The sequence below is a fragment of the Nesoenas mayeri genome, assembly GCF_963082525.1.
Source record: "Nesoenas mayeri genome assembly, chromosome: 7".
In the NCBI taxonomy this organism is placed as follows: Eukaryota; Metazoa; Chordata; class Aves; order Columbiformes; family Columbidae; genus Nesoenas; species Nesoenas mayeri.
In genome coordinates, this window is record NC_137551.1 from 7,796,310 (window position 1) to 7,817,477 (window position 21,168).

The following is a 21,168-nucleotide window of genomic DNA, read 5'->3' on the forward strand; positions in this document are numbered from 1 at the left end:
TAGTGTGTTTCCAAGCTTTCATTAGGATGTTAAAGGTAAAATCTTGGCCATCTTGGGTCAGGATTTCTCCCTTAGATCTGTGCCTGCTGTACTTGTCAAATCACCAGAAACCCCATTGCAGCTAACCTGGTAAAGCCGAGAGAAGCAAGCGCCTGAGCTTTACTTTCTAAACAAACTGGAGTGTCCCCAGTCAGCACATGGGGGTGGACGTTGTACCTGCCACCCTCAGTCGTCTCCACGCTGAGGGTCTCCTGAGCAAAGAGGTGAGAAGAGCCAACAGGGAACACAGATGCTTGAAAACAGGGCTCAGAGGTGGCTGGGGAACTCAGGGCAAAGCTGGGAGGAGACCCCCATGGCCTGACCACCTCTGACTGTATAGCTGTCTGCACGTGTAAGGCGTTTAGATAGTATCACAAGTAAGTAAAGTTACATTGCATTAAAGGTATCCCAGAAGAAAGCAACTTCCGCTCCAAAATCCTGACAAACAAACAAACTGAAAAAAAGCCTCTCAATTGCCCAGAAATCTCGCTTATTAATATGCATTAGTGCATGGGAATTCTCCAAGTTTAAGTGACACATGTTTGGGGCTGGAGTGTGTGAAGTGGTGCCATACCTCAACTCTGAGCAGTGCAAACCCAGACCAGTTTGACCACAGGCACCTCTCCTCTGGTGCCTTGCTTCTGAGTAGATAGATTATAATAACTATTCCTACTATAGTACTGCTTTTCCTCTTTTGATTTCTGAACAATTGAAAAAGAGGATACTGCCTCAGCTTAATCCTGGGCTGGGAATTCCTGTGCCAAATTTCAGCCTAAGAGCAGTTGCAACAACCCAACTTATAAATCTTTCAAAGATCTTAGAACGATACTACTGATCTCCAAATGATAGCCTCTTAGATATTATTACCGAAACTTTCTGGAAGTCGTGCAAACCAGGAGGGAGCAACTAATCCTTGGAGTAACCCCATTTACTCGAGCAGTTTGGCCCTGAGGGAGCAGGAGCAGTTGATGTCTGTCAGCAGCCCCAAATGTCAGTATTCCTCCCCTTGTGCATTTGCCTGCTTGCTGTGGAAGATTTCATGCCATTATAAGCTGTTTATGTACAGCCTGATCAAAGTGCTTAATGACAGGGTTAATTTCTACATATAATGAGGAAGTCAAGACAGGAGACAGGTACTGTGTAATCAAATTTTTCATTTTGGAATTTGTTTCTTTTCATGTAGGGCTTAGCTTTGATTTTTATTACCATTAATGTCTGCATTTACTGTTCTTTCTAGTCTCTGAGATGCGCTAAACCTACTGCAGAAACAGCGGAGGCACTGAATTGTTCCAACAGCTTCCATGGAAGCATGATGATAAAGTAAAAAGAGTCTATAGCTTCTCTACAACAAGACCTCAAAATATAGTTTGGTTTGCGGGACAGTTCTTAATAAAATTACACTGCTGAAATAGTCTACGAAGACATCTAATCCTCTTTTTATGACTTGGTATGTGCACAGGCATGGATACCTAGATAGGTGTGTACCTAGCCAGAGAAAGAGACAAAGATCATATTAAAATCTGGAAATATTATAGTTTATGAAGTGTATGTCTTTGACAAGACATTGCAGACGTGAATGAATCCCCACTGCATCCCTTTGAAAGAGCTGATGGTGGAAAGAGGCTGGTGGTCCTTATTTGTCAAAAGATGGAAATGAGAAATGGAGTGTTAGATGTGCGTTTGCCCTGCTTATTTCGGTTTTCATTTTTAGGTGCACTCAGCACTGTGAATGTTTCTGGATATTCAGAAATCTAGGGGTACAGAAGTGATGGAGGCCTCAGAAAACACAGCTCTCACTGAGGTAGCCAGCTTCAGGAATCGAGCTGGAAGTGGAGATGAAATTACCGCTGGGCATATCCAGCTCACCCCCTGTCCACTGTGTTTCTCTTTTTCTAGCCCTCTGTAAATTTTAGGAGAACAGGGAAGTAAAAGTTCATGTGATGCTAAATTCTGTGAACTATTGTTAGCCAGATTTCCATATAGCTGAGGTAGAAATCTCTCTTTGTGAGGAAAGTGTGCACCTCTATAAGCACCACTGTGCAAGCTGTAGTTTGCAAATATGGTGGGAGGCTTTGCTCATGCTAATTTGGGCTCAGTCATGCACCTTCTTTTCCTCTTTTACATGCAAATAGCAGCTGTGTCAGTCTCTGGGATGCCTGCTTGTTCCTTTAACGGAGAGATTCCAGTTCATACCTTCTACCAGTGCATTTGTGCGTGGGCAGAGGTATAGCACAGTGGTACAGTTGCTGACAGGGAAAAAGCTGTGAGAGAGGTTGGAACAAGTTATTTTCTCCTCTGTCTTCAGCCTTCACCTCTGCTTTATGATTGTGGCTACCTGAACCAAGCCACTACGTTACTGTGGCCTCTTCCTCTTCTGAAAGGCCATCCCTGTGCTTGTGTCACAGAAGTCAATGCAAAATGAAATCAGATAAAATAATTTCAATGGCACCACATTGGATGCCACTAAACTTACTGAAGAAAGTCGGCATTAGTGCCATGGGGCCATGCAGTGTGTTGTACAACAAGGACCTGTTTAAAAGGGTGTTTGATTTAGGGTGTAAGGATCTCCAGGAATTTGGAGTACAAGGTTTTCCAGGAAGGTCAGCTCAAAGAAATATCATGTCCCTGTGAAGTTCTCGAGTCTGTAGGTAGCTCGTCACAATGGTTTTCAGAAGGTGACAGCTCACCTTTCAGAAAGCCCTGGCTGGTGTTTGTCCGTTCTCCCCCAAAAAGGCTGCCTTGATGTCAGTGCCAGAGCGGGACTCAGTATATGTCTGCTTCTCAGTGAGCCCATGGACATCCTGGAGGCTGTAATGTAATACCTGGGAAATAACTGTGCTTGAGCTCCCCTCTGACCCGCTTTATAATCTTCTGGAATAAATCCACTCTGTCTGGGTGCAAGTGGCAGGGAGTGGGGTAAGGGAAAGATATGTGTGTACATGCTTTAATCGTACTGATGGAGTGAAAATGATGCCATCTTCATCTAGGAAATACCCTTAAACACTCCCCTACCCTTTCCACTGGTCTGTGGGGAAACAAGGCTGTGACCTGTAGAGTTTCCATTGACTTCGGATTTGACGATGCTAAATTAAGTGGATAACATTGTGATGCCATCCTGGCCCTAGTAATGGCAGTGGATTTTCATCTTGATTTAGAAGGTATTTTAGAATTTCAGCTCTAGAAATTAGTTGCAAACCCCATGATGAAATAATCTAGTTATTCCCTGTCAAAGAGAGGCTCCTCAGCAACATGGATGTTATAGAACATGCTTTACAAATGGAAGTTTATCCTGTTGCAAAGGAATACCTTGAGCTATTGACCCCGCAAAGTAATACATGCATATAACGAAGTAATTGCCTGTCTGTTTAAAACTTCCTTGTAATAACGTGGGTGGATCTGGTTATGCTGTTCTCCACCATAACAACAATTTATCCAAAGCAATTTGTTGCCTGGCCCAAATTTTGCAAAAAGATATTGTCTTTAAAACCTTTGAGAAAGGGGGGGTATTTGCACCTGACATGTCTACAAGTAACTTAGATCAGATTATTGATCAGTCCTGTATATGTTGTTTTCCAGTGGGAGGATGAGACAGAGAGGCCAATCCATTACTGCAGCTCTCTACTACTTCTAAGCAATAGCACTAATGATATAGGCTTTCAATAGCTGATTTATATTATCCTGTAGTCAATAAAACCTTGTGATTTTGTCACTGTGTTGTTTAAAGCAATGCTCTCAAATGCTGGCACGCCCCAAATCTGACCCTCTGTACCACAGCAGCTGAGTTACAAGCAGGGGAAAACTTTACAAAACCCCACCAGTCCCCCATAGTGTGGTCCTGGCAAGCTCTTTGCTCGCTGAGCAGCAGGTCCTGTGAGCCCTGAACTGGTACGGGGCTGGTTCCAGTGAGTGATCTGGACTGGTCCCCCAGCTGCTCCCCTGCCCCATGGCACTCGGGCCGGGGAGGATGAAGGAGTTACAGCCCTGTCTATGGGCAAATATTGCACTTAAAATCTCAGTGGCTGACTGCCAGTTTGGGGGTGACTAATGAGAAATCTGTGTCAGTGGCTATAAGTGAGAGGCAGTGAATGGATCCTGTCTGACCCGCAGGGACAGCAAGTGTCTTTTTGGACTTGTACACACCTTGTTTTCACACAAACATTTTGTGCAAATTTGTAACATGCGATAGCTGCCAAGCATCTTTTACACAGTCACAGTCTAGTGACTGAAGGATCCACTAATTAAGAAGCCCCTAATTAGGCTTTTAAATGATAAACTGTAATAGCTCTAGTGCAGCTGTTGTAAACTATAGAGTAAATTATACCCAGTTGAAAGAGGCTTTAATTACATATTTATATAACAGACTTTAAGGACTTCAAAAGATAAAAGAATTTTTAGTATCCACAATTAAAAAATCAAGAGAGAAACAATAGAGCTCCTAAACAAATGAAAGCAAGGAAATTAAAAGTTAATCTGAAAAGCTGTGCTCGTACTTTCTTTTATGCTCATGGCATTCTAATTTTTGGGGGGTTGTTTTTGTTCTTTTCATTTTCTTAATGGATGAGATAAAGAATTATTGTCAACCAGGAGTTTATGTCCCCTGCTCTCAATTTCCTAGCTTTTATAGGTCCATGTACGTTCTTAATGATACTTCGGCAAACTTTCCGTGGTTTCATTTTTGCAGAAATCCTGCAAAGGGGCCCTTATCAGCCAGCTTTTCTTCTTGCATCCTGATTTACAGAATGGTTAATTGTAAAATACATATGCCTTTGTGAAGTCAACAGGAGCTCAAAAGTTCGTTGTATTGTGCCCTTGGAGACCACAGCCGGGCCAAATCTAGCCTGCACATTGTTGGTGCAGTTTTGACAGCCATTCACAATACTGTGCTTACCAATTGGAGAAACTATTTGGATGTATTTGGATATTGCACTCTGGGCTTCTTTTTTACAGGGCTTAGTCCTGCTCCACTGGAATCAAGGTGAGTTTAGCCCTTGCTCACATTTGGGGCTGGACCCGACTCCAGTCCGCCTGCCCTTCAGACAGCAGCACTGCTCCTCTGCCCCAGCTCTGCCTGGCACCCACAACCCCGCCAGCTCTGTCCCCAGACTTGGATCTGCCCTCAGGCTCCCCATGTACCCAGCCCTGCCTGCTGCACTTCTTTGCCACAGATGCACTGCAGTGAACAAATGCCTCTTTGCAAGGAAAAGGAAAGATGTCTCTGATGTGCTCGCCGTTGCCCGGTGGCTTTGCTCATCTGTTGCTAGTTCTTTTAGTGTCTTAGATTACTCAGGGTTGTGCCTTTTGTGCCTGTGTGCTGCCACATGGAGGATACAGATGTTGGCCTGTGATGTGCAGAGAGCTCATCTCCTTTAGCTGCTCTTCAGGACCAGCCTTCATGGCTGTAGAACATAGCAGCCCGTGGCAGCCAAACAACGGAGCACTTTTTGTTTATTCCAGCCACATCCAAGTATTTTTATCTGGAAATGTCACAGCAAGGGAAATAAGGAATACAGTTCTCATAGTTAATTTTTATGGCTGATTAATTAGCCCAAAGAGTATTAAATTGTGCTAATGTAGTTTGCCTCTTCGATGCTGTCTTTTGACTTCAATGGAACTAAATACATGCTTAAAGTTAACTACAAGCCTAAGTGCTGTGGTGAATCAGGGCCTAGGGCATTAATTAAGAAGTTGGCTCAGATTTACTTTCAAGGCTTTCCCCCCTCTCTCTTTTTTAACTCTTCAGCGCTCAGCAGTTTAATTGGTATGCAGATGTTCCCCTTTATTGCTGGCAGAAGCCTCTGTCACTGTTCTGAAGGTACTCAGACATCAAGGCTGGTACAGGGGGCAGGAAGAAACCCCCCCTGAAGGCTTTCAGGCTTTGTGGGCAATAATGATGTATGAGACAGGGATTTCTTTGGAACCTGAAGAGAACATGACAGACAGAATAATATGGGAGGAAAACATTGTCTTCACAATTGAGACTGATGGTCTCATCTTGTCTCCTTGTTATTGTTACCAACCAAGACTGGGATGAGCTTTCTTATGAAGAACTTCATTTTGTGGCAGGTTCTATATGTTGGACACGATGCACTCAGTGGTAGCTTTCCATCCGAGGTACAGATACTGACAGGCTCTGAGGAACCCTTTGGGGTGGTGTTTTAGCTTAAAACCTAAAATTCCTTCCAGCATTGAGATGCATTTTGCTAAGAATGACAGTTGCAATTTGATAATCTTTTGCCACTTTGCCTGCCTATCTCAAACAGCTAGCTGGAGGGGAGAAACCCAGGGTTGCTGGGCACAGGAGTGTCAGCTTCATGAATCAGCTCTTCTCACACTTTATTAATTTCACTTTCCAGCGGTTAGTGCAAGAGACAATTGATTTGTACGGATCTGTGTAGGATGGAGCGAAGCTGGAACTAAAGGAGGAGTGAAAGTTGACAGCAATGCAATAGCTCTAATTGACAGATACCAAAGACACTATTTAAAGCAACTTTTCTTCTGCTGTTTAGGTTAAAAATGGCCCTCAATTTGTCCTCCAATTGCCGTGTTCAAAAAGGAGGGTTTTCATGTATATTCATTTCAGATGGATTAGCTGAAATATCAAGTGCTCATTTTCTATACTTATATTTTCAAGTTAGATGATTCAAAATGCTGTTCTGCAAGGTACAGGAAGACGGCTGTTTCTTAACTCCTCCAGAGTAAAAGCTGTCTTTCAGGGGATGCTTTGCACATGTGAAGTTTGTGTTAGTAGTTTTTGGCACCCACGGTTTCATCAGAAATGCATTTCAGCTAATGGGAGGCAGAAAGGCTAATACACATGCTGCATGTTGTAGGTGCAAAAATGCAAATAGAAATTACGCCCACCATGGAAAGGACTAGGAAAATGTACCTTCCTGGATGTGAGCAGAGCAGGTTAGGACGCATCATCTTCCTTTTACAATTGGCTGTTACTCTTTACATTTCTGGAGAACTGGGATCTTGCTGTTAATCTTACAAAAATAGATGCTGTGGTGAAGCCTCAGGCATGAATAAAATTGGATGTTAATCTTAAAGCAGATTTTTTACAGCTATGCACTTGGAGCCAGTGAATCCAAAATGATTTGGGAAACTCTGTGTTTGTTACTTATTTAGATCAAAATGCCATGGGGAAAGAGGTCAGTGGCACAGGTACGTATTTGTAACATTTGGGACTCCTTAAAGTTGAGTAGATAAGCACAGCAAACATTAAACGTCTCTGGCTTGACAGAAATAATAGGCAAAGCTGAAAAAAGCCTGCTGACAAGAGGAGTGGGTGTTGGTGGGTGACTTGCTGCAGTTTTAGAGCTGTTAAGTGTAGGTTTTTTAGCATTTTCATTATTTAAAAGTGGAGTGGTAGTTTCTTCACTCCCTCTGAAAAGTTACTAATTTACTCTGAAATACAGGGTAACCCACAATGATTTAACAGATTTGTAATGTGCTTTAGAGTGATTTCAAGTAACAGATGCCCTCCTTCTCTCCAAGCTTCCCACTGTCTCAGCTCTGCCCTCAGTGCTTTCTCTGTGTGCATCTGCACCAAAATGCAAAGCGGGGGCTGCCCCATGTGTGGCTTTCATCTGTCTGGCTCCAGTGTCAGCAGGCTGGGTGGCTTTGACCACGGGTGGTCACGCAGGTTTTCCTCATCCCCAGTGTCCAGAAATAGAGGCTGAGTTAGCCACATTTGGATGTTGGGATCATAGAGCATAGAGTCATTAAAAAGCGGCTGCTTTGCAGGTACACCTTTAGAAAAACTCTGACATGCAGATGCTGCCTTTTGCCTGCTGTGTGGAAAATACCCTATGGAGCACGGCCAAAGACTCTGGTTGTGGTCCTCAGGATGCCCCTGGAATACAGGCAATATTAAATAATCTGCAGTCATCTGTGTCTGATTCAGAGAAGGCAGCCGAGGCATTTTCCCTGCTGACTGTCCAACACCACAGGCAACCTGCAGGGATGGGAGGTGGTCAGGGGATTCTCACCAGTTCTCAACCCAAACGGGTCTTGGCTATCTCCTGCCCCAGCCCATTTGTGCCTCCACGTTGCTGTGCTGAATAGCCATGTCTATGGCAGGATGCTTAAGCCAGAGGTCCTTTGGATGAATGATATTTAAATTTGATGGAGGCTTGCTGAGGAGGAGCTGGCCTTGCATGTGCTCAGACAGCTGGTTTGTGATAAGGAATTGGGACCTGGGGCTGAAGCCACAACTTCCAGGACGAAACCACAGACTTCACACAATGGCCATGGCCTGCCCGCTTGCCTTCTCAGTTGAAGGTCTGTCTCACCACACATCTGCTGTTGTCTGCTCTTGTCATTGCTGTTTGAGGGAAGAATCTATTTTGTTCAATAGAGCTGTCTGTCTTAGTTTAATTTTATTAGCTGCTGCTTTGTTATTCAGTGCATCCATGAGTTTGTTTAGTATCGATAACAAAGGGTAGAAATACTTGAATAGAAGGCTAGGTGGAAATGCTGAGACTCTGGAGGACTCTGGGGTTTCTTTTGCTCTTAATTTCCATGTTCTAGGAGGCCAGGAGAACATTTATCCATTCATAAGAGAAACTACTCCTAGCTGCATGGGCCCGAAAGGACACTGCAAGTTTCTATTGCTCTTCTGGTGTGACTGGTATAGATCACGTCTTCTAGCAAACGTGAAGGAAGAAAGCTTTTGTTACAAGGAGAGACAGTGAATTTGTGCACCCAACCTCTATTTGAAAGAATATTTTGTTGTGAAACCTTTCTCCTTCTGGAAGCTTGAGCCAACTGTTTTTGATCTGGGATCCTACACAGCAGGTAAGCGGGGCTGCATGAGGCAGGTTAGGTGTCACCCTCGGGATTTGCACACATAATGCTCCTTGACTTGAACTGGGGAAGAGCCTATTTGTTCACTTTCAATTTCTGTCATGGAGAAAAATGAATGCTGTTCTACAGAAGCTTTAATTTCTTCCTTTCTTCCCAAGTAGATGATGACTAAAGAAGGCCTGAACTGAGTATACATATTCTTATATTTACTTGAAATGAATGTAGCACATAACTCTTATTTTAGCACCAATCTGGAACACTGCTGTGAACAGATTTACAATGTCTGTCTGTTCATTACCTTGGTATTCTGGTGTTTATGCTCATTCTTGCACCAATATTTGGAAGTTTAATGAAGCCTGATGTCTGAAAGGTGAGTAGGTAAAAGGTAGACACAAACCTATTCCTTTTGTGTGCTCCATACTCTTCTTTTAGTTCTTAAATCTGGTTTTATTCCCCTGATTCTAAGGGTCTCGGCACTGATTTTTGTTCTGGTCTGTGTGTCATCAGCAGGAGTTATTAGCTGTATTCTAGTTGCATGGTCCTTTGTTGCTGGATTGAAAAGATCTACTAACTTCAACCGTGTGTTTTTAGACTAGAGGCTTACAGAAAACCTTAGCTGTGTTTATACAAGAGCGGATTTAATCTGGAAGACATTGAAAGAAATTAATAAAGTACTTCCTTGATGTGATTTTTAGAGTTACTCCGTGGAACTGGATTGTGTGTTTTCAGGTATTGGACAAAAGGGCACTTGAAAGCGTAAAGAAAGTTAAGTGTAGATGATAATGAAAATATTCTTGGTATTTATAGATTGGCTGATAATGTCAGTATATTAAAGTGATGTGAAATATCTCTTTCATTTCATGGACAGTGCCTTACTGTATGTAGTTTACTGTAATAACGATCCTTGGTATAAATTGATTATAAGTTTATCTTTTTATAAAGTTTATTAGTAATCAAATTGCCTTGAAATGCCTTACGAAAAGTATGTTTATTACAGAACACTTACAGTTGCTACCTGCCTAGTGGTATCTCCGTTATAATGACCAAAACAAAGAAAACACATTTGGAAAAACATGTGCCAAGCAGAGAGGTTTGTGAGGGGTTTTTTTTGTTAGACTTGCTGGAAACATTCATCAACAGTTGGAGATGCAGTCTTTCAACTGTATTTCTTTCACACAGATTATATGCAAATTGCAAGATTCTTCAAGCATAAAGTCATATGCCAGGAGTATGATGTTAGTGTTTCTTTCAATAATAATAATAATAATAATAATAATAATAATAATAATAATTTTTGAACAAGCACCTTGTGTGGTGAATTACCTTCCTTGTCATTCATCACTGTGTACCATCTTTGTAGAACTGCAGTAACTGGAAGGAAGGAAAATACTGGGAAGTGTTTCTGTAATTGGAGCTGGGTTTGGCAGAGACTTTTGCTTTCCTGGGAAAAAAATGTGGATTTTGATTCTTCACTTTGCCATCCCCTTTTTGTGCTGTTGCGTACTGAACTAAAGGAATAAAAGTGAGCACTAGATGGGCTGTGGATTCCCTTTGGACCAGACTTTAGGAATCTCTGCTCCGACACACATTTTGGTGTTACTTTTTTGTGGAGGACTTTATTCACAAAATGTCAGAACATATTCTTCCAATAAGATTTCACATAGTTTGATAAATGTTTGGATGAATTTCATGCCATCTTATCAAAGCAGAAACAGTAGATCTTTCTTGAGAAACTGAGCTTAAATGATATGCTCATTTATGTTGGTGGGATAATAATTAAGACTACAGATCCAAAACAGTGGTTTGTTATTATTTTGCAGGAGTAGGCTGAATCAGAGTCTCTGTCAACAAGTAGAGCTGAAATACTGAATTAACATACCAAATAACACATCAGGAGTACAGCCTTCTCCTCGGGACAGTGCTGAGATGTATCTTGCTCATAGAAGCTCTGGAGATGGTGTGGGACTTGGACAAACCCAGCACATCCTCAGGCTGCGGGGATGCTGCTGCTCTCTGAGCACTGCACACTCAGGTGTGTTCTCGGCTGATGGAAATCTGCCACTTTGAGGGAGCTTTGTGGTATGGGAGACAGTCACAGCTGCTCAGTTAGGACGGCTTAACACTTGTGGGGCAAGATTCAGCCTCTGTTCTCTTTTGCACCTGTGAAACTGGTATAATATTAATTAAACTGTCATTGGGTTTCATTAGCGAAGCCACATAAAAAGAGGAATGGATCTTCAGGAATGCTAAAACTTAGTATGTTGGTTATATTAAGTGGGTGAGCAGAGATCAGTAACCATGAAGACACTGCTTTTCCAGAAATATGAAATGTTTATGTAAAATACCTAGGTAAAATCTGAACACAAATTTGATTACTGCCTGCTAAAATGATGATCTCTTCCCTTCTAAACAGGTTTGATTCTCCTCTTGATGAGACCCCTGCACCCTCACCTACCTTCCTGAATGGATCTGACCACCGAGGGAATCTGGCCCACTGCATTCCTTTTCTTTCTGGGCAGCTGAATGAAAACCGTGTGTCTTTTGAAGAACAGTGACTGAAAGAAATATTGATGTCTGCCAGGGCATCTACAGAAAAAGGATAAGAAAATTACTACAACAGGGGAGACAAAGGGGCTTTGTTAACTCTTTCTTGTAGGTTGTATATATTAATAGTAACAACTAAAGTTTTGTATTTTTTCAGAGAAACACACAAGGCTTTGAATTGCATTGTTTTAATTGCAGCTAACTGAATGAATGAAGTGGAAAATTGCGCACAGTATTTTGATTGTCTAACTCTCTGTATGTGAGGCTTTGGGAACAGCTTGTTATTATAAAAGAACAGCACTAACAAGAAATCAGCTAACAAATAATTGCTAGGCTGAGGAGCAGTTTGGGCAAAGCTGATGTTTATTTATAAATTATTAAATAAAACCGCATAATTTGTGGATCATCTCTCACTGCCTCCACACTTCATACATTACTCATCTTCCTAAATTTCATATTCTTCAGGACCTTGCTTCTTATATTATAACCAGTGCAGGCATCAAAACCACCCACATTCAGGAAAGATGCCTGTTCCTTTGTTACAATGGTATTTTTCGTTATGGGACTTATGTGAGAACATGAGCCTTCAGTTCAAGGAGAGAACTCTTGAACACTTTTAAAGGTTGTTTTATGTGTTTAAAATACACAGGAGCACCTGGGAGTCTGTTCAGGTAGCCTGAACTCTGACCCGTGTTTCCTACTGACTAGTACCTTTGGAGACTTACAGTCATCCAATACCCTAATCAGAAAGACTTAAGAGCAATTTAGACATTAAATTAACAGAGTTCTCAAAGACATTGGTTATATAATTCTTATCAGTTTTGGTAAGAATAAGGTCACCTCTGATTGTCCCTTCTGGTTCTCTCTGCACATTTGGTGCCTTAGTACCTTGGGAAACTGCCACTTTGCAAGACACAGAGAGGAGGTAGGTGGTGGTTAAACTCACCAAGAAGGTGGAAGTTACTTCATCCTCACTGTTTTTTGCTACCAAATACCTATTCCAGCTCTCCTGGGGGATGGAGCTGCCATTCTTTCCTTCATCATAGATTTGTGGGCTTTTTTTGTGGGCACAGCCCAGTTCCTCGCCTTGCTGCTGTTCTCCAGCAGGTGCTGGTGGCTGTGGCACCCACAGTCAGGTACATAGGGAAACCAGTAATAGTCTCTATTTCAGAGGACCCAGTTTCTACCCAGGTGCCTTGATGCCTAAGGTACATGTCCTACAGATCAAGAGGCCCTTGGTGTTCTGCAGGAGGGTCTGGGGATGGAAAGTGCCATCACCTGGGCAGCTGCCACTGCTGGACACACCTTTGGACTCACTGTGCTGCTATGTAGAAATGACATTCATGCTGAACAAACATATCACAGTATTAAACCACTTGAACAGTGTTTATGCAACTTTAAAATGGTAGAGGCTTTTATGACATAATTTGCAGGCTTGTTAAAAATTCTGTGTCCACACTGAAGTGCTGTGAAGATCATGTCACTACCTGCCTAGCTGAAGTGAGACTATGTTGTGCAGAAGGTGCTCAAAAGGTTCAACTGGGCAGAGTTTAGTTTTGCACAGCTCTTGCCAAGAGTTGTCTGGTCAGTGTTTTTTGAAGACCAAAAATATTTTCCCCCAGACAACCTATTTTTCTACAAGAGAACACAGCTGCATTGATGAAAGGTCTTGGCTTTTACAGTAAATCTGGTTTGTATAGTTTCCTCTCTATATGTGTGTTGCCTGCATAGTTACTAACAGTCATAATGAAAAACACAGTTTTGTTACATGAGCTTTCAACAGTGGTTTTCAGTAATTTAGAAAATATTGGAGCTACTTCCAACAGAGGAAAAAATCGTAACAAAGGAGATTTGAAAATGTTGATATACTTGGGGAAATAATTTTTAACCCTGTTGTATTATTCTCTCTCTGATGTTAAAACCCATATAAAGCACTATTGATTTCAGCCAGAACAACAGGAGACAGCTTGGGGCTTCCAGCCTGTGTTGGGGGATAAATCTCAGCTGTGTGACCGTGCAGCCTTTGGCTGGGTTTCATGGGACAGCTGAGTTTGATGCTCTGTGAACCACAACAGCTGTCCTCACTGCGAGAAGTAACTCACCTTCGCTGCACCTCTTTTTCCAGCAACATGTGGGAAAGTTGCTGGATTAAATTCTCCTCAGTCACGAGACTTGATGTATTGGAGGCACTCAAACTATACAGCCTTTCAAACCTCTGTGAGTTCACAGTATTTAAAGATAAGAGCACAGTATTGCCAAGAAATGTGACTTGTTGAGGCCCACAAATAGCTTTATCAAAAGAAGGAATCATATTTTTGCCTTCTGCGGATAGAGGGTGCATCTCAAAGCAGACTAAAGTTAAAGATAGATATAACGTCTGGTTCAGATCACGATATGAAGAAAGATTCAGGTTAATTAGTATTTATTCTTAGTTTATAGTTATTCCTTTTTGGCTTGAGCTAACCGGAAGGAGTTGGAGCCCCACAAAGTTGCTTCTCCTGAGACAAGAGATGAATGAGGTGGTCTCCGTGACAAAACGGTATTTAGGGATGGGAATGTCACTAAGGAGGACTGGCTTGGCACAGGTGGAGTGGGTCAGGTGTTGGCATGGACTGAGGACCCCCAGGTGCCATGGAGAAGGGGGAGTACCCCAGGTCCCTCCCTGACCAGGTGCCCTCACATCTCCATGCCCACGTGACCCCCATCTGCCATCTGTCACCCTTTCTGGGTGTTCGTGGCCGCGGGGAGTGGTTGCCCAAGCACAAGCCAGCAGCTGGCGGCCACCAGCCTGCGGGGAGGGCAGCTTTGTAGAGCCCATCCAAGGCTTTCAGTTCCCCTTTCCTGACACCGTTTCCCACATATGCCCATTTCTCTGAAATGGAGCTGGTCTTCACATGGGGTCTCCCCACTTCTCCTGCAGCCAGGAGGGACCACCTGGCTCTGGACCAGACCTCCACGTTTTCACAGCTCCCATTTTTCACACTTTTCCCCCACCCCGTCAGCATTCAGTTGGAGTTGAGCTGTTCCTAGCAGGATCTCCTGCGTATTTGGGCAGAGTGTCCCTTTTCCAGTAGCTGCATGGCCTGTTTTATTCCCTCCAACACACACACAGAAGTTGATTTCTATTTTGGGGGGGAATTTTCTGGCTTTTAGATGCCTGGTTTCAGTGGCCTCCCGTGGTGGGCCGTGGCTGTTGGTATAAAATGCCTGCGGGGGGACCCTGAGGAGATGGTGGGTGGGAGGGAATGATGATGAGGCTGGGGCTTTCCTCAGGGCTCACAGTAGGGTGTGCATGCAGCCATAGTGGGGCAGCCCTCACCTCGAGGGCACGGCTGGAGGCCAGGCAGTATATGTGGGTTTATGACTGTCCCCGCTTTTCTGGAAATACTTGCTTTAAACTCTCAACAAAATCCAAGTTCTGTTCTCTTAATGTGCTCTGGGCTGTCCTCTTCTCAGGCCTGCCCTGCAGAGGGGCTGAGTAGGGACCTTGATGAGGAGACGCTAGGTTGAATAGAGCTCAAATAGCACTAACTGTGTTTTTTTGAATGCAGGGGGGTGGGAAAGGGCTCCCAAACTTGCACATAAGCAAACCAGACAGTAATTCTGCTTCTGGAGAGGGTACTGAGGAGCGAGCTCCAGCCTCAGCGTCATGGTCTTGCAAAACTCCAGTATCACCAGCTCCTCAACGGGAGCCTTGGTGGACAAGGCTCATCGCTTTTAGCACATGAAAATTCTAACTTTAAACCAAATAATGCATAGCAAATGCTAAGACCACCCATTTCAGGAATTCTTGTGCCATTATAAAGAAACTACTGACAAAAGAAAAGCAGGAATATGCTTTGTTGCTCACTTAATCATGGAAATTTAATGATGTTCTGCTGTGCTGGTGATAAAGGCCTATTTACCGAGGCCAAATCCTAATTTGATCAAGTGTTTTCCATGTCATTGTAGTCTTGAGAGTCAGCTGTTTTAGCAGTGCAACAAAACATTTGGGACAAGCAGCCCAGTTCTTTGAGAATTTGCTTGTGTAGATCCTCTATTGACTTTGGCCACAACTTACTGTCAGCATGGCATCCTTATACTGCTCTTAGGTGTGGACAGATGGGCTTGGAGGTTATTAAGCTGATTTGATTTTGTTTCCCCTTTTCCTGCTCTCTTCTCCTGGTCTTTAATTAAATGACTGTGTGCTCAATAAATGCCTACAAACCTCCTCTGTCTTTTGTTTACCCCCAGAAGGAAGACAACAGCACTCCTACCTGTTACCTGTGTGGCGGAAACATGAGGACAACTGTGAATCTGCAGCTAACTTCAAGCCATATGGCAGCTACAGGTAAATTCAGAAATTAAGCTGTTACTGTGGAAAGCACAAAGCTTGGAAACAGTTTGCAGTTGCTCCTTGTGCTGACTACTTGAAAATAAATCCAGGTTTATGCTGCGCTCAGACACAGGCTTTTCCACAGGCTAAGTGTTCTGCAGGTTCACTGGACAGAACTGAGTTTGTGTTTTGAAGATGTGATGAGGCTGGATGGGAAGGTATGGTGGATGGTCTTCTGTGGATTTGCCACCCTGGACAGTATTTGAGCTGGATTTCAGTTGTGAGATGCAAGAGTTGAAAGAAGTTTTCAGTGTGTCTTCCCTTTCTTTTTGCCTTATGCGGGTGGGACTTTGAGTCTAGGATTTTGGATTATTAATTTCTGCTCTTTGCTGTTGCAAAGTGATGGTGGTCCTTCTCCAGTCTTTGCACTGAGTTGGAAAACTCTGAGTGGGCACAAATCTGTTCCAGGGCTGAACATGAGTGTAGTTGTCAGTGTTAATGTTCAAATTATTATAGCTGGTTTTCAGAGTGAACGTTTCTTTTAATATTAATTTTGTGCTTCTCTGAGCTGTTGTTTCAGGCTTTCTACAGATTCACGAAGACTATATTGAATGTTGGTAAGTTCATACTAAAGAGGATGTGTTTGAGTTCACATTTTGAAATAGCTTTTCCACCACAAGGCTTAGTATCTACTGCCTTTCTTTTAACTGATGGATTTGATTCTGTAGTATAAATTTGTGTCTGCCTCTCTGGAATATATTTGTAAATGTATTTGTTATAATATATTTGTCAAAGTTATATATTGAACAATTCTTCTGTTTCCAGCATGTCTCAAATGATCACATACAGAATGTAATTAAAAATGAATATGCTATCGTAATTGCATGTTTCTATCAGCTTTTTAACACCTTACTGGGAAATACTTTTTCTTGTGTTATTACATCTTTGATTTACATTTGTAATTGACATGAGGAAAGTAAGCATATGCACTGAAGGGAACTGGCTAAAACTATTCATCATTATGAAGCATTTTCACACTACAGGCCATTACAAAAATAAAAAATCCAATGGCACAGGAAGCCTGTGGTTTTCAAGTATTTGGTGTGTGTGGAAGGAAAAGGTTATAAAAGAGGCTTGTGGGAAACGAGGGGAAAAAGGAGGCTGACTTTTTTTGCGTGGTTTGTTGACTGGTTGACAAGTCAGACCATATATATTTCTCTGTCTTACCATGGCTGGCCAGGATCAAGAAAAGGATGTCTTGGAAAGGGAAGAGACATGTCTTGGATTCCCAAACACGGTGAATTTCCAGTTGGTGATTATCCTACACTCAGTCCTGCACAGTGCTAAGTCTTTGGTTAGTTTCCCATACAGAGAAATAGAACACAACTGAAGCAGAGATTGACTCTGGGATTGCTAGCATGTTTCACGAAGTCCATGAGCTTCAGCAACACTCTATACAAGCACAGCACAAGTCCCAAAGTACTCATGTTTCTTCAGGTAACACCTCACAGTGCTGTGTTAATTTTGAACTTGTATAATTATTAAGAGAGTAAAAAGTACTTGGAAAGAACATTTTTTTTTTCTCAAAGGTTTTCCGCTGATGGTTTTGGTTGAGTCTACCTTACTGTACAGACATGTGTTTGTTGTGCACTCTGTGTAAGGGGAGCACTCCCTAATAATAAAAAGTTACGGAGCCCTGGGGAGCACCACTTGTAACTGGCTACCAACTGGATTTGACTCCATTCACCACAACTCTTTGGGCTAGGCCATCTAGCCAGGCTTTTGCCCAGCAAAGATTATGCCCATCCAAGCCATGAGCAGCCAGTTTCTCCAGAAGAATGCAGTGGGAAACAGTGTTAAAGGCTTTACTAAGTCTAAGTACACAATATCCACAGCCTTTCCCTCATCTACTAACTGGGTTCGCTTCTCATAGGAGGAGATCAGGCTGGTCAAGCAGGATCTGCCTTTCATAAACCCATGCTGACCGAGCCGTATCGCTCGGTTGTTGTGTACCTGGCGTGTGATGGCACTCAGGATGATCTGCTCCATAACCTTTCCCAGCACCAAGGTCAGATTGACAGGCATGTAATACTTAGGAAACGCATGTAACTTTTATCTGTTTATGAGTTCTGCAGCATTCATAAGATGACCTTTTCCCACTGCACTGAATACTTTCCTGTTTTCCCTTAATGATGCACACAGTATCAGGCTGCATATATTACTTTACACCAGAAATCAGTTTTATTTAATAAAAGTGGCTGTTTATAGAGAAAATTTGCAGATGAATGCAATTTAGGCAGATGTGTGACAGAGCAGTAGAATAAGTAAAAGCCTTGAAATGTTTAACTTTGTTTCTATAGACTTCCTTTTATCTCTGGCTACTAAAATTAGGCTGTCTGCATAGATAACCTGTTTCCCTGTTGGTCCTTCAGATTCGAAGTGTGTTCAGTAAACTGCTGAGCTGGATGCATTTAGGAGGGTGGGCATGGTGCTGATGTCTTTGCAACCTGAGACAATGAAAACCACTTTGGACTAGTACGCTCAGTGTTTTTAGGAGGCTTTTGTAGCATGAGGAGTGGGCAGATGCTGGAGCAGGCATGTAGCCTAAGTAATACTCTATGGATCTTAATATAGGTGAGGCTACTATAGGGTAGGTTGGTGCTACAAGCAGCAGTCCCCTTCAGCACTGTGGAGCCTGCTCTCTTTGGAAGGAGGTAGAAGAGAGGAGATGGAACATCTGCCATTTACACCCAGGCTTTTCTGTCTTCAAGGAACCAGCAGAGCAGCCCATTGCACTCTGGCATTGCCAATGAAACGTCCTAGAGAAGCAGGTGGGTGTTTCATTTGAAACACGTTGCTTTCTCTTTTCAAAGAACCCTCCCCAGGCCTCCTGAATCATATGCTTCTGTCCTCACCAAGGAACTGCAGAAACACCCAACCATGCAGTCTCCCTTTCACTCTCCATATTCTTGGGAGAATGATGGACAAACAATTCCAGTAAAGCTGCTCATGTGCTTAGGTAGTCAGACTCTGTCTGTCCAGACATCTCTCTGAGATCAAAGAGCCCAATCCACACTGCCACACTTCTGGAGCTCCTGTGTTTCTCCGTGTGGACCTTTCAGCCTGTTAAACGTCCCTGGAAGAGCCCTGCTTTTGCACTTGGAGGCTGTGGTGCACAGAATGGAAAACTATCCAAGTGTTAGAATAGTCATTCCGTAGAATGAATCCCTCTCCACAGTCAAGTCACTCTCCCAATTCTTCTCTCTCCCTCCCAATGCAAAACTATTTGCTTCAGTAGATCCCTGACTACATTGTCTGTGTGGCTCCTACTGCAATACCATCCAAACTGTTCAAGATCCTCCATTAATTTTCTTTATGCTATTGACAACGCTTAGAGAAGTGATACTCACACTGGAAACATTAAAGCAACCAAAGAGCAACTGGGGCTCTAGAGCACACTGAAGGAGCATTGCCGCTGCTGTCCTGGGTCCCCGGATGGGATGTCCTAAAGGCTGCAGCTGCTTTGCCATCTTACCTTAACTCTCCAAACAAGAGTGGAGAGGAAGGGAGAAGAGAAAGATGTTTCCGCAGTGATTGCGACACGCTGTGATATGAAGATTCCCTCTCCTTGCCCTGTGACAAGCATGGTGTAGGCCACAAAGTGCTGCAATCCTTATCGGGGCTTTTTGGGCTGTCTTTTAAAATAATTCCACCTTTGCTGTCACGTCTTCCTCCCTCACTGGAGCGAGGACTGACCAATTAGCAATGGTTCAGCGGCAGATGTTACTGTGAAAATGGTTTGATGGTGATCTAACTGGGAATAAAATCCTCTTAAAGGTCTGGGGAAACATTTTCTAACCTCTCTGTGATACAGGTTCTGTTGGCTGGTGCATGAAACCAGCCTACACAGTCCTCAAAGGATGAACCCTGTTGCTTGCAAATGGCTGCTCCTCTTCTGAGATTATACCCGTGGGCCTTATAGTTGTGTCCTCTGCTTGCACTCGTGTATTGAAACCAATCATGGCATTGACTGGTATACCTAGTAACATTTTCTAATAGTAGAATAAAATGCCAGGGTTGACAGTAGTTACCTGCTTGACTCCTCCAAACACAGTTAGCATGCAATCAACATTGGTTATTTTCTTCTCAGTTTGAAATCACATTAACATTAGTCATGTAAGAGGCTATACTGTTTTGAAATAAATATTTATCAACATATCCTATTGTGGTTTATTTTTAGTCTGCTGATGTGTTTGACTAGTATCTCATATGACCATGACATTTGTAAACAGAGCAGGGAGGGTGTGTCACTGCCCTTTAGGTTGGTGTTTTCCCAGTAATTGTTATCAGATCATGATATTCACATGTCAGACCCCCAACTCGAACAGTGCAGACAGGAGACCTACAACTTGATTTCTTGTGGTTACCAGCTTTTTCCAGTTATTTTAATTTGGTTTTCAGAAGAATGATTCAGGTGTGTAAATGCCATTTGAGGTGCCCATGCATGTGGTGCCTGAATTTCAGCTATTGCTGCAGAGAGGCAGTTGCCTCCCAAATGTCCTGTGCCACAGTCTCAGACCTATGCAGGCATCGCAGATGCCCAGAGGTGGCTAAATTGTGTTGGACAAGTTGTCCAGGCAACTGACCCTCATCCCAGGTTAGCTGTTTCCCATGGGTGTCACCAGGGAGATACCTTCAGCACGAAACCATCTGGTGACACCTTGCAAGGAGATCCTTGTGCCTCCCTCTAGGCAGGCACAGGTTTAGTCCTCTGAGTTACTCCTGAACTACTGCAAGCTCACTGCAAGCTTGGTGATTTGGGCAGCCTCCAGGGAGAGATGTACATCCTTCTCCTCCTGGATACTGTTCGGGAAGGTTTCCTCACACGTTCGAGAAAATACAGTGGTCTTGCCAGCAGACGATAGGGAAAAGCCTGAAAACTTTGTTAAAACTGCTATGCTTTCAGGTGCAATGAATTTGGCTTTTTCTACAAAATTTAAATTTATAGATGTAAGTCAACTGTATCGATCGTTTTGAGACTCTTAGAGCTGTCGTGCAGGAGATCAGTGAGTAGTTCAGAGGTGCTTGGGCTGCAGCTTGGCTAGCGGTGGTGGGCTGTGGGAGGTCGTGGCAAGACCCAAGAAAGCCATTTGGTCTCTTACATCTCTCCTCATTTCTGATGATGAACTGTAGAGAGAGAAAGTGTCTCTCGCATTTATTGTGGTACTTTCTCAGTGCTGTACTGGTTTTCTCCACTGTAATTTCCACAGCTGTCACAAGAATGGAACAGGCTTTGAGGTCATGGGGATGTGTCCTTCTCTGTCTGAGGTGATGTTCGGGAACTAGCTGGCAGGTTTCGTGCCTCAGACAAGAGGCACAGCAATGGTGGGGCATTTCCTATGTGTGGGACTGCTGCCTCCTGCTTGTCCCTCTGCTCACAGATGCTGTGACTGGCAGGTCCC

At 43.2% G+C, this 21,168-nt stretch overlaps 1 long non-coding RNA gene across 2 annotated transcripts; it reads left to right on the forward strand.

Moving 5' to 3' along the window:
• The first annotated feature begins 1,289 nt into the window (after nt 1-1,289).
• On the forward strand, nt 1,290-11,691 carry LOC308042422. 2 transcript variants are annotated; one of them, XR_013922359.1, is made up of 4 exons: nt 1,290-1,486; nt 8,572-8,838; nt 10,668-10,879; nt 11,261-11,691. It is a non-coding gene; the product is annotated as an uncharacterized lncRNA (long non-coding RNA). The 2 variants fall into 2 exon arrangements; XR_013922360.1 differs by lacking the exons at nt 1,290-1,486; nt 8,572-8,838 and adding an exon at nt 9,736-9,937.
• The last annotated feature ends 9,477 nt before the right edge of the window (nt 11,692-21,168 follow it).